Here is an 11413-nt window from a genome sequence, read left to right on the forward strand (position 1 = left end):
AGTAGCCCCAACTCTGATAACTAGTAATTATTCTTTTCCTATGCTCTTTTCTCAGGGGTTCTTTCTTTGTGTGTGTCTGTGTGAAAAGCTCTCACTAATATCAATTCACCTCCACTAATAGGCGCAATAGTGTGGAATTCTGTTGTCTATTATGCAGGGATCCTCTCTCCTATTTAGATATACTTGGACATGTTGGTTATTGTGCATATTAGCACTAAAAATCTGAAAAGGTGTATTCAGAAAAACATAATAGCCCTTGTCAATATATCCTTGCCCTCCATGAGAGTGCAGTGTGTGAGGTTAGAAAGAGATGTTCTCAAATGAGATGGTGATGGCCTCACCATCATCGTGAGTCTTTAAAACAAAATTAGATATCTTCTACGAGGTATGTCTAAATCCAGCTTGCAGATAAGACTGTCAGGTGTGGTGGTTGAAAGGGGTCAAGCAGGGTAGTTTTAATGGTCTCATGTGGCCATGAAGTCTGGAAGTCCCTGCTATTCATCCCCTTCTTTTATGGGCCCAGGCATTTGCAACTCTGAAATAAGAATGTAACTACAATCAGATCTCATACTTCGTCTGATCTCCTGTAAGACTCGGAAATAAATTGGTTCTAGAAGCAGAACTGGGAGGTCAGTTTGAGAAGGGGTGAAGGTAGCCTTCATCTGAAGCATCAGAGCTTGGCCACAACTGGAGACAGATACCAGGCAAAGTAGCCCAGTGTTCCAAGGTGATACAAAGAATCTGCTTGCTTTGGTGTCAGATTGATGTGTCTTCTCCTATGCCCAGAAGCAAACTAATCTCCACATTTGGGATCAGAAAAGATTTTTTGCTCTGATCCAGATTAGTAAGAATCCTTGGGCAGCTTTCAATATTTTCTGTCCAAGATGGCATGGATCACCTACTAGGATTATCAGAATTTTATCTAATGAATTTTTTTGCCATTGCAAGGGTCTTGGGCATTCGTGGTATTTGTCTCATCTGTTCTGTTGCCACACACAACAATTTAATTGCCTGTGGGTTTGGTATACTGTAAGGGTAGGAGGTTAGACTAGATGATCTGAAGGTCCTTTCTGGTCTTTGTATCCATTAACTATGGCTATCAGGCCATGACATTCAAAAGCTGAGAATGACTACCTGCTTTTTTGGGGCAGTGAGGAAAGGCGAGGAATACTAGGAGAAACAGTGATAATAATCAAAAAAGAACATACATACTTGTCCTGGGACTTAATCTTTATTTCAAACATCCCCAAACTAGAGGAGATGCACTTCATCCAGAATTAATTCTGGCCATATGCACTAAAAAAATAACTTAGAATTTAAAAAATAAATAAATAAATAAAAGAGAAAAAGCCCTAGATTATTGATTTTTTTTGGCTACTAGAATAATGTCACTTGTTAAGCAAGAAAGAAAATCAACTGTTATATGAAATTGAAAAAGCAATATGTAGTATTTCTGGTAATCCAGCATTGATCACAGCCATGATAGAATTTGGAATGGAGCTGTCTAGGAAGTTTGGGGTTTTAAATGGGGCCCATCAAATTGTATTTACAGTAGCTTTTATAAAGATTTCCAGAGGCACATAATATTCTCAAATGTAGACCCTCCATGTGAAGTCCACTACATTTATCTGTAGTCTTTCAGTGACGTACCATACCTTCTCAAACAATAATGATCATGTTTCTTGGTGGATAACATAACAGAAGAACATTTTTAAAAACAGCATCAATCCAAGCACTTTGGAATGCTTGGGATGAAGACAGATTCATTTTTTTCTAGTTATCCCACACAGATAGCAGTTTTAATCATACGTGATATGGCATTTTGATGTTGCCTTATCCACATAAGGCAGCTAAAAATGTCTTATGTGGATCAGCTAAAGATGACCTGTACAGATTTCATATGGTAGAAGTCAATAGGACAAATTCTTTAAGCTGTTTGGATTTTTTTTATGAAGTTTTTTTTTCAGAAAGTGCCAGTGCATTAAACCAAAACTATGCAAATAATTGATTTTAATGAATCTCCCAACTGGAAAAGTGTTTGGGGTTTTTTTTTTTTGGTGTAACAGCAATTCTTTTTAAAATTTTAAATAATTTATGCTGGAAAAGCTTTTAAAAAGTGGAATCAAAATAAAATCTTTTAAATTATTGAAAGGAAATATTTTGGCTGACCAGAGGATGCACTTGAGGTCTATGTGTACATATTCATTTGTAACACTTTGTAATACTACAAATACAGAGCACACTGTGATTGGGTACACATTTAGAGCCCCCTAATTGGAGCGTTACAAATTCCCCACAAAGGCACACTCCCCAGCCAGGGGGCAATAGGAGGCAGCTCCCCCACCCACACAGCTTGCTACCAAGGGAGCCTTTCAATGAGCCTGACAGCCTCACCTGATCAGCTGTTGCTGCCACAACAGCAGCTAATCAGGCTCATTCAAAGCCTACTTTATGGTACATCTGCATCTGCCACTTTTGTAGCACTAGAAAAAGCCTGAATGCATGGTCACTCACTTTTAGTAGTACCATAAGACCATATAAAGCACTACAAAAGTAAGGTGTGCACATAGACTAGGATATACAAAATTATTATGCCCCCTTTCACTAAGCAGCTGAGTTTAAAATTTGTCCTAACTTTGTCAACTGATTGACAATAATTTTAACTAATTAATATTTTGGTGGAAATAAATATTTTATAAAATATCAGAATATAAAATATATTCCTGTAAAATTCTCCCCAAATCTATTAGTCTGGGCAAAAGATACTCTCATGAAGTGCTCTCATTTGCATCTTGGCTAATTTGGAAACTATTTATATCATTTTTTTCTCTTTATATTTAATGTGCACTTTCACTGGAGCTAATACTTCACTTTGTCGTGTGGGTCAGTGTCTATGCATTGCATCAATGGAAGAGATATCTTTTAATATTGTCAACAATGCCATGTAATCAATGTCAGGGAGTGAGCAACATTACACTCTGAGATGCAACCGTTATTTCCATGTATTTAGACCAAGATTGTACTTCAGTTTAAAATATACTTGTAGTAGTTCTGCCATATGTGAGGGTTGGGAGATTGCTTATGGGGCATAATTAGAGCTGTTTTTTTCTTTAAATGAATTAATGATAACTTGGAAAACATCTTTTTGTGTACACTTTTTTTTTAAATAACAAACTTTCTTTGCATGTCAGACCTAAAATTTACATTATACACGAGACTAGGTAATTAAATCAGTATATTTTTAATTGTTCATGCCAAAGACCTGTGAAGTGACACAGGGACAGTCTGTAGGCCAGAACCAGAGTGCAGCGCTGCATCATCTGGCCTTTGGGGCTGTAATTTGGCTGTGGCAGCATTCATCATTGTGGATCCTGAAGCCACCACAGCCTTCATTTTTCCCACTGCCAAATTTCCAGCCCCGTGGTGAGCTCTGCAGGCTTGATGACAGCTCCACAGGGTTGGATCTGGCCTGTGGTATTATTATCTTGGTCACCCCTGCTTTCAAGCAGTTTCATTCAGATCAGCCAAAGCAATTTATCTTCACAAACAGAGCCAAAAGCCAGCTCCTATTCTATGAGATAGAATATTTTTTCGCTGTTTTCAATAAACAGATGAAAAGTAATTTTAATTAAAAAATAATAATAATACAATGCTGGAGAATACTTCACCAGAAGAAAAGACTCTCAGTGAAAAGCCAGACTAACTTGAGGCCAACGTTAACATATTGTTCCTTTTGATATTTTAAAGCATTTTCCAGTTGAAACTCTGGCTGGTTCAGTGAGAAGATTGTATTTTATTAGCACAACTACATTTAACATTGGTCACTTTACACTCAGTGCTGTTATTTGTATGTTGCTATGGAATCTACATCCAGTCTCCAAAAACAAAGCTATGGATTTTTTTAAAATGTCATATAGTAACAATAGCCATCATTCCCTCAATACGAGGATAACAGTTTTTCTAGTAAATAGGGAAGTCATTTAGCCCATAGATGACTGAGAAGGCCAATGCAAGATCCACATGTTTGACTGCAGATGTGGAAAATGGTTCCAGGAGGAAGGAGTAAATCTGGTGATGTCAGGTCACAGCTCTTTTGCTTTGTCTCTCTCATCTATCCACATCCACAGTAGAGTGAGTTTGCTCAAAATGGTTGATTCCTTATTATACATCATGCTGCCACTAAAGATGATTCAGTGCTTGAGTTTCCCAAGTATTGATATTAATATCACGCTTCTGCATATTGATTTTCAAGGTATCCTTGAACCTGTCATTTGTTCACAAAGATAAGATAATTCTTTTTGGCAACCTCATTGCTAGGGTAGGCAGGGACTCTGAGCTATAGAATGGAACACTTGGAAAGGAAGGGATGGGGAAAGTCCATTCAAATGAAGTTCTCTTGAGCAAGTGTTCAGAAAATGATCTTGTCATCACAAACTCCCTATACTACCAACGCAATAAATGGAAAGCATCATGGATGTTTCACACCCATACAAAACACTGGCACCTGACTGGCTACATCACGGTGCATGCCTGGGACCATCATAATATCTGTATTACCGAAACTATGACCAGCGCAGACAACTGCTGGAAAGATAATTGTTTAATCATTTGATACATTCTATCATGTCCATTCATATTACACAAAACAACCTAACCAAAAGAAGCAAACAAGGAAGAGCTTCAATATTAAGTGTTTGAAAGATCCTGATAAAAGTGTTCATCCCCAGCAGTGCCACAGTGAGAAACTCTCACCCTCCTGGTAACCTTGACATCATTGATCAATTGTTGAGCCTCAACAAAGGCATCCATGAGGCGGGCAAAGAATCTTTAGTCTTCTTTACAAAGAACCATCAAGACTGGTTCAATGAAAATGATAGGGAAATCCAAGCTCTCCTTGACAAGAAAAGGAGAGCCTTCAAAGGTTTGGCAGAATTGCATTAATTCCAAATAGAAGTTAGATATTTATTACCACATTAAAGCTAAGACCCAACTGAAAATTTGAGAGTGAAAGAACAAGTGATGGAAAGACAAAGCAAAAGAGTTCCAAAAGTTTGCCACCAGCCACAACATGCATAGTTTCTTCAGTTCAACCAAAGCTATCTATGGTCCAACCATACAAGGAGCTGTCTCTCTGAGGTCCAAGGATAGAACAATATTCTTTAAAGACAGCTCTACTATCAACGCACAGTGAAAGGAGCACTTTAAGAGCACCCAAACTTAAATTCTTAGGTTGAAGACAATACCATTGAGACCATTCCACAACGTCCTATTAACGACTACCTTGCAGATCCACCAGTTTATCAAGAGGCCCTTAAAGCCATAATGATTAAGCAGACAAACAACAAATCATGTGGTCCTGATGGAATACCAGGTAAAATTTATTTTAAAAACTCCCTTGCAAACTACATATTTTTATTATGAAAATCTGGAAACTTGAACAGATTTCCAGTACCTTGAGAAATGCCACTCATTGCCATATTCAAGAAAGAAAATAGATTGGATTGCAGTAATCATTATGCTATTGCACTCCTGCCCATAACTGGGAAGATCCTCACCTGCATTCTCCTCAATAGACTCACTTTTCTTGCTGAGGACATTCTATCTGAGTTCCACTGTGGTTTCAGGCCATTCATAGATACAATAAATATAAGTTTTGTGGCTAGACAGCTGCAAAAGAAATGCCACAACGAACACCAAGGTCTTTACGTGGCTTTCATTGACCTAAGGCTTTGATTCAATCACCAGAGAGGCCCTATGAAAGATCCTGATGAGATTTGTATGTCTGCCTAAATTTCTTACCGTTATCACACTTCTTCTTGACAACACAACAGCAACCATCCTAAGCAAAAGCTCATAAACAAACCCCTTCATTATTAGAACTAGAGTTGAGCAAAAAGGTTTGATTGAACCAACACTCTTTTTCATTTATAGTGCAGCTATTCAGTTTCTCACTGCTGACAGATTTCCATCTGGAGTCATCATCCAGTGTAGCACAAAACATCAACCAGTTATGTTCCAAACCCAAGACAGCCAATACCTCCATTTCTGATCTTCAACATGATAATTGTTGTGTCTGCCCATTCAGTTGAAGACCTCCAGGTCAACCTTGATTGCTTCTGTGAAGCATATGAAATGCTTGGACCCACTGTCAACTTCATGAAAGCAAGATACTTTTACTAACATACACAAAAGCAACCAGATGATCCTCTGCATATTACAATTAGAGGGCAATCCTGGGAAAATGTTTTCCCCTATCTGGATGTCACCTTGCCCAAAAAATAAGTATAAATGAAAATATTCAACACCAAATAAAATTTGTCAGTGTGGCATTTTGGACAGCTCAGAAATCATATCTTTAAAGAATATGACACCAGGACCCCCCAAACCAAACTTCTCATCTACCAAGCTGTTGTTATCACTATCCTGTTGTACAGGTGTGAAACTTGGACCATATATCAGAAACATTGGAATATAGAAACCAAGCTGTTTAATAGATACTTGCCTAATAAGTTCAGGCAACTGTTGTCCTCCTTATATGGCAACAGGTGTTTTAAGACAACAGCACATCTCCTGTGCCATTGTCTTATTCCATACATTCAGTTATTTTTTTATTTTTCCATTAACCAAGTCACATAATGCATTGTGGTTACTTGTGTGCCAGACTTATATGCACTGTATCTGAAACAAACATGTCTGACTGTACCTCGTACTCTTCTCCAACATAACACAAAGGACTACTGCCTTAATGCATCCATCTTAATGCCAGCATCTCTGCTTTCAGAATTATGATATTTCATTGTGTTAGTTTGGCTCAGTTAACAGTATTCTCACTGCTGTGCCAGACTGCTGTAGGTTCAAATTCCCCAGCAGGGCTTGGGCTCATAGCCAGTGTTGGAACTGTAGCATATCATTACCAGAGGTTGCTGTGCTTTTAAACTTAGCATTTTGATTGCAATGTAGTCCTACTCAAATGTGGGTTTGAGATCCAACTATTGTTGTACATATTGTCCCATGCTCCTAAAAGTTTGAAAACATGGACTGAGATTGCTCAAACCACTCAGAAAAAACTGTGAAAATGAGGGACCAATAGCAAATGAATCTGCAGTGACTGATAGCAGTTCTGACCCCTGCAGAACAAACAGTATTATATGATTCCAGTATGTGAATTTGTCCTGTCCCTTAAGTAATCTCTTCTGCTCTTTGCTGTATCCAAAAGCCCTTTGCTTTCTCAGTGTCCAGGAGGAAATGGTAGCCTCCACTAGGGTGCTGCACATTCTGTTGCTGTGAGGGCCAAAATCTTTGCACATAACAAGGGTTCCTTACACCACTCCATTCCCCTTTCATTCAGTTCTGTATGGGCCAGCCTCTTCCCCACCTTTATTTCAAGAACTCCCTGAACCCTTTCCCTTCTTTGGCAGGGACTCAACATGCTACCCCATTTCTTCTCCCATGCAGTTGATTTTTTGTGGTCCCTAATATTCCTTCCCCATCATTCTTATTTCTTCTCCTTTAGTCTGGAAGATCTCAGGTAATCTACATTCCCAACCTTATTGGGAGAATGGGATGAGATGAGATTGGGGTTGCTGTCATGTTGGAAGTCTTTAGTGGTTGCCATCAACTGTTTCTTTGATCCACAGACAATCATAGATCTGCTCAAAGCTGTTGTAGGACTGCTAGCCAGTTGCAATGTGTCCCCCCCATTTTGGTCTTCCTTTTTTGTTGTTTGTTTTTACCAAACGTAATAGCTTCTGTCCGTTAATCTCTAGGACATTCTCTGAAAGTTTGGAATTGATCTGATATGGCATTCAAAACTTATCAAATCACAATCAACAAGAGAAATTATACCAAGTGGAATTTAATGAAATGCTTAGCTTTATCAAAAAATTAACCTCTATGTCCTTTCCATCATTTACCCTCAGTGTCTTTTCCACCATTCTGTATCTCAACAAAACAGGCTCTGTTGTACAAGAAATGTATGCGGACTATTTCTGGCCTCATAATGGCTGCTGTACTCATTTTATACCAGTATCTAAATTATTTATTCTGAAGCCCTTTGAGAGACCCTGAAGACCAACAAAACTAAGAAAATTCAACTTTAATAAATAGCCAGTTCTGTGATACACGTTACTTTTTTCTTGTTAGAATCCTAAAAGAGAGATTTTATTCAGCTCTTATAGATGGCAACATGTATAGAATATTTGGACATTGAGATCAGTGGAAGTACAATGGAACAAACGTAGTCCAAAATTAATAATAAATACAGAGTAACTTAGCAATAAATGAAAACACCAACCAAAAACAAAGCCAGCTAGCTTTGGGTAATTTTTTTCTCTGTCATTCATTAATGTTATAGTTAACTGAGGGCACCTGCTACAGATATGGATAAAGAAAGCTTTCCTCTGAACAACAGCACACTAGGTGCCAACTACTCTCCATTTGCATAATCATTGTTTGTTATGCGACTCAGAGGAAAAGGCCTAGGTAGACAAGAGTTCTGATACAAAAAGAACTATATATAGTATAAGCCTATATGTTAGAACTATATATTTCTGTTTAAAAATTACCACATCTTGAATATATTCTGTTTTCATCAGGTTTTTCATATATAGAACTTGTATTTGGCAGGTCTTAAGTACATGGGTGGTCAAGGGTATTGAATTCTTCTATTCCTTCCAATAAAAAAATCGAGTCACTAATTTCCCACCAGGAAAGACTGGCACAGGGTTATTTTTACTAGCCTATGTTTCTGTATATTTATTGCCAGGACATAAGAAAAAAAATATTTAGTGTTTTTTTTTCTCTTGTGTGGCCATTTTATTCTCTAGATGTATATACAGGACCAATCTAAATCTTTTCCTAATTTAGACTTTATATTTGTCCTTTTCCTATCATTGTTTTCACTATGTCCTTTCATATTTAATACAAATAGATTTCCTGAAATGCATTTTACCAGCCTGCACACTCTATTTGCTTTCAAGAGGTACCCAGTCTTTTCATGTGGTGAAAAAGGATTTGTAGCTTTCTGGACTTCTTTGTACAATAGTTAATGACTAAGTATATGCTTAAATGCTTGTGAAATATTGGTGTTAACTGAGTTGAGTGTGAACATGGGATTCAGTCAAAATGTTTTTGCAGAAAGTGTTTTATGCATATAATATTTCTTGTTGCTACAATCTGAAATAATTCAAACACTTCCCCAGGGATTAGTTTTGGTATGAAAGCCAAGAATATACTTGGTCCCTATTGTGGTCTTTTTCTCAATCATTCTAGCACAAAGCTTTAAAAAACTGCAAGTTTCCTGATTTGTAATACACATTTTTCACTTAAACTTTGGGGGAATTGAAGCCGTTCAAAAAGAGGTTATTCTCCTACTGGTGTTGGGAAGCACAGACGATGTCTAACTTGACTAGAGCACTGCATTTCACGCTGGGAGACCCATATTACTGCTCTCAGGACCTGTGGTACATCAGTGTGTAAAATGGTTGCAGGCCAGACAATGAACTTATGTGACATCTTCATGGGAATAGCGTGGGAACAGAGAAGATGAGATCTTCTGCTGCCTGTAGCTGCAGAAACCAAAAATAAAATTAAAAACAAAATAAAGCAATACAGACTTGAAAGGCCAGTTTTAGAAATTCTGTAAACAAAGAGATCTTTAGAGAAGTACATTGCTTTATAAATCCAGTCCTTTCTTCACAGAAGTATGCATATGTCTCCATCATAATGTTTTAGAAAAATGCAAGCATGGCATATACAGAAAGGTTCTTTTTCAAGCGATATGAACTTGATCTTACACTCAATAAAATCCGTGGCAAAGTTCTCCTTAACTGTGAAATCAAGCCCTATGTCAGTCACCAGTAATAAAAACTCTTTTCTTTTGCACTAATTCAGAAATACACATCAAAAACAGAACTGGAAATAAATAATGCCTGCTACAAACTCATGTGAATAGAAAATAGAGGGACATTTACATTTAATGTCTGCAGTTCTCAAGTATCCCACTAGAAGATAAAAAGATTAGGACACTGGATGTAAACTTTACATTCAGTTTTATTTTGGCTAGTTCACATATAAAGTATGGGAAGATTGTGTCCATTAATTAAAAGTTAAAATATAATGGCATTTCTGTGATATAAGACAGCGTGACAACATTAATAAAAATGTATTGTGAGGGAGCATTGCAAATTCCAGAAATGTTATAACACTTTGGACCACCTTTAGAACTGGTCAAAACAGGTCAGAATGTTTCACAAATAAAGAAAAAGCGTAAGATACTTAATTTTGTTCAAGAATCTCCTTGGGGAAAAAAATAGTGGGAATCTTTAGTGGAAAAATCTTACCTTTAGTTAAAAAAATAAATGAGAAGGTGGAGAGGAGTTTCATAGTTTCATAGTCGGTAGGGTCAGAAGAGACCTGAGCAGATCATCAAGTCGGACCCCCTGCCATGGCAGGAAAGAGTACTGGGGTCAAACGACCCCGGCAAGGGGTTCATCCAACCTTCTCTTAAAGACCCCCAGGGTAGGAGCCAGCACCACTTCCTTTGGAAGCTGGTTCCACATCCTAGCCGCCCTGACAGTGAAGTAGCGCCTCCTGATGTCTACCCTAAATCTACCCTGTGTCAGCTTGTGACCGTTTTTTCTAGTCACTCCTGGTAGCGCTCGGGGGAACAGGGACTCCCCCAATGCCTGCTGGTCCCCTCTGACTAGTTTGTAAACGGCCACTAGATCCCCCCTCAGCCTTCTCTTGTGAAGGCAGAACAGGTTCAGGTCCCTTAACCTCTCCTCGTAGGGCCTGCCCTGCTGTCCCCTGATCATGCAAGTGGCCCTCCTCCTGACCCTCTCCATGCTGTCCACATCCCTCCTGAAGTGCGGCACCCAGAACTGGACGCAGTACTCCAACTGCGGCCTGACCAGTGTCGCATAGAGGGGGAGGATCACCTCCTTGGACCTGCTTGAGATGCATCTGTGGATGCATAACAAGGTACAGTTGGCCTTCCTGACTGCGTCCCCTCACTGTTGGCCCATGTTCATTTTGGCATCAATAATGACTCCAAGAGCCTTTTCTGCCTCTGTACTGATGAAAAAGGAGTTCCCCAACCTGTAGGTATGCTGCTGGTTCTTCCCTGCCAGATGCAGTACCTTGCACTTGTCAGTGTTGAAACCCATCCTGTTCTCATCCACCCACCCCTGTAACTTGTCTAGGTCCACTTGCAGCCTATTCCTCCCTTCTGGCGTGCCCACTTCCCCCCACATCTTAGTGTCGTCTGCGAATTTGAACTGGGTGCTTTTTACTCCCTCGTCCAAGTCCCTGATGAAGATGTTGAACAGTGCAGGCCCAAGGACCGAGCCCTGCAGAACCCCACTGCCCACATCCCTCCAGGTTGAATAAGACCCATCCACCACCACTCTCTGGG

At 38.9% G+C, this 11413-nt stretch overlaps 1 protein-coding gene across 1 annotated transcript in view; it reads left to right on the forward strand.

Annotated features, from left to right (window-relative positions):
- The window catches only part of DLC1 (DLC1 Rho GTPase activating protein), a 407289-nt gene that overhangs the window by 142188 nt on the left and 253688 nt on the right, over positions 1–11413 (forward strand). The window lies entirely within an intron of this gene.

Source organism: Alligator sinensis, unplaced genomic scaffold (assembly GCF_000455745.1).
Source record: "Alligator sinensis unplaced genomic scaffold, ASM45574v1 scaffold516_1, whole genome shotgun sequence".
Lineage (NCBI taxonomy): Eukaryota > Metazoa > Chordata > Crocodylia > Alligatoridae > Alligator > Alligator sinensis.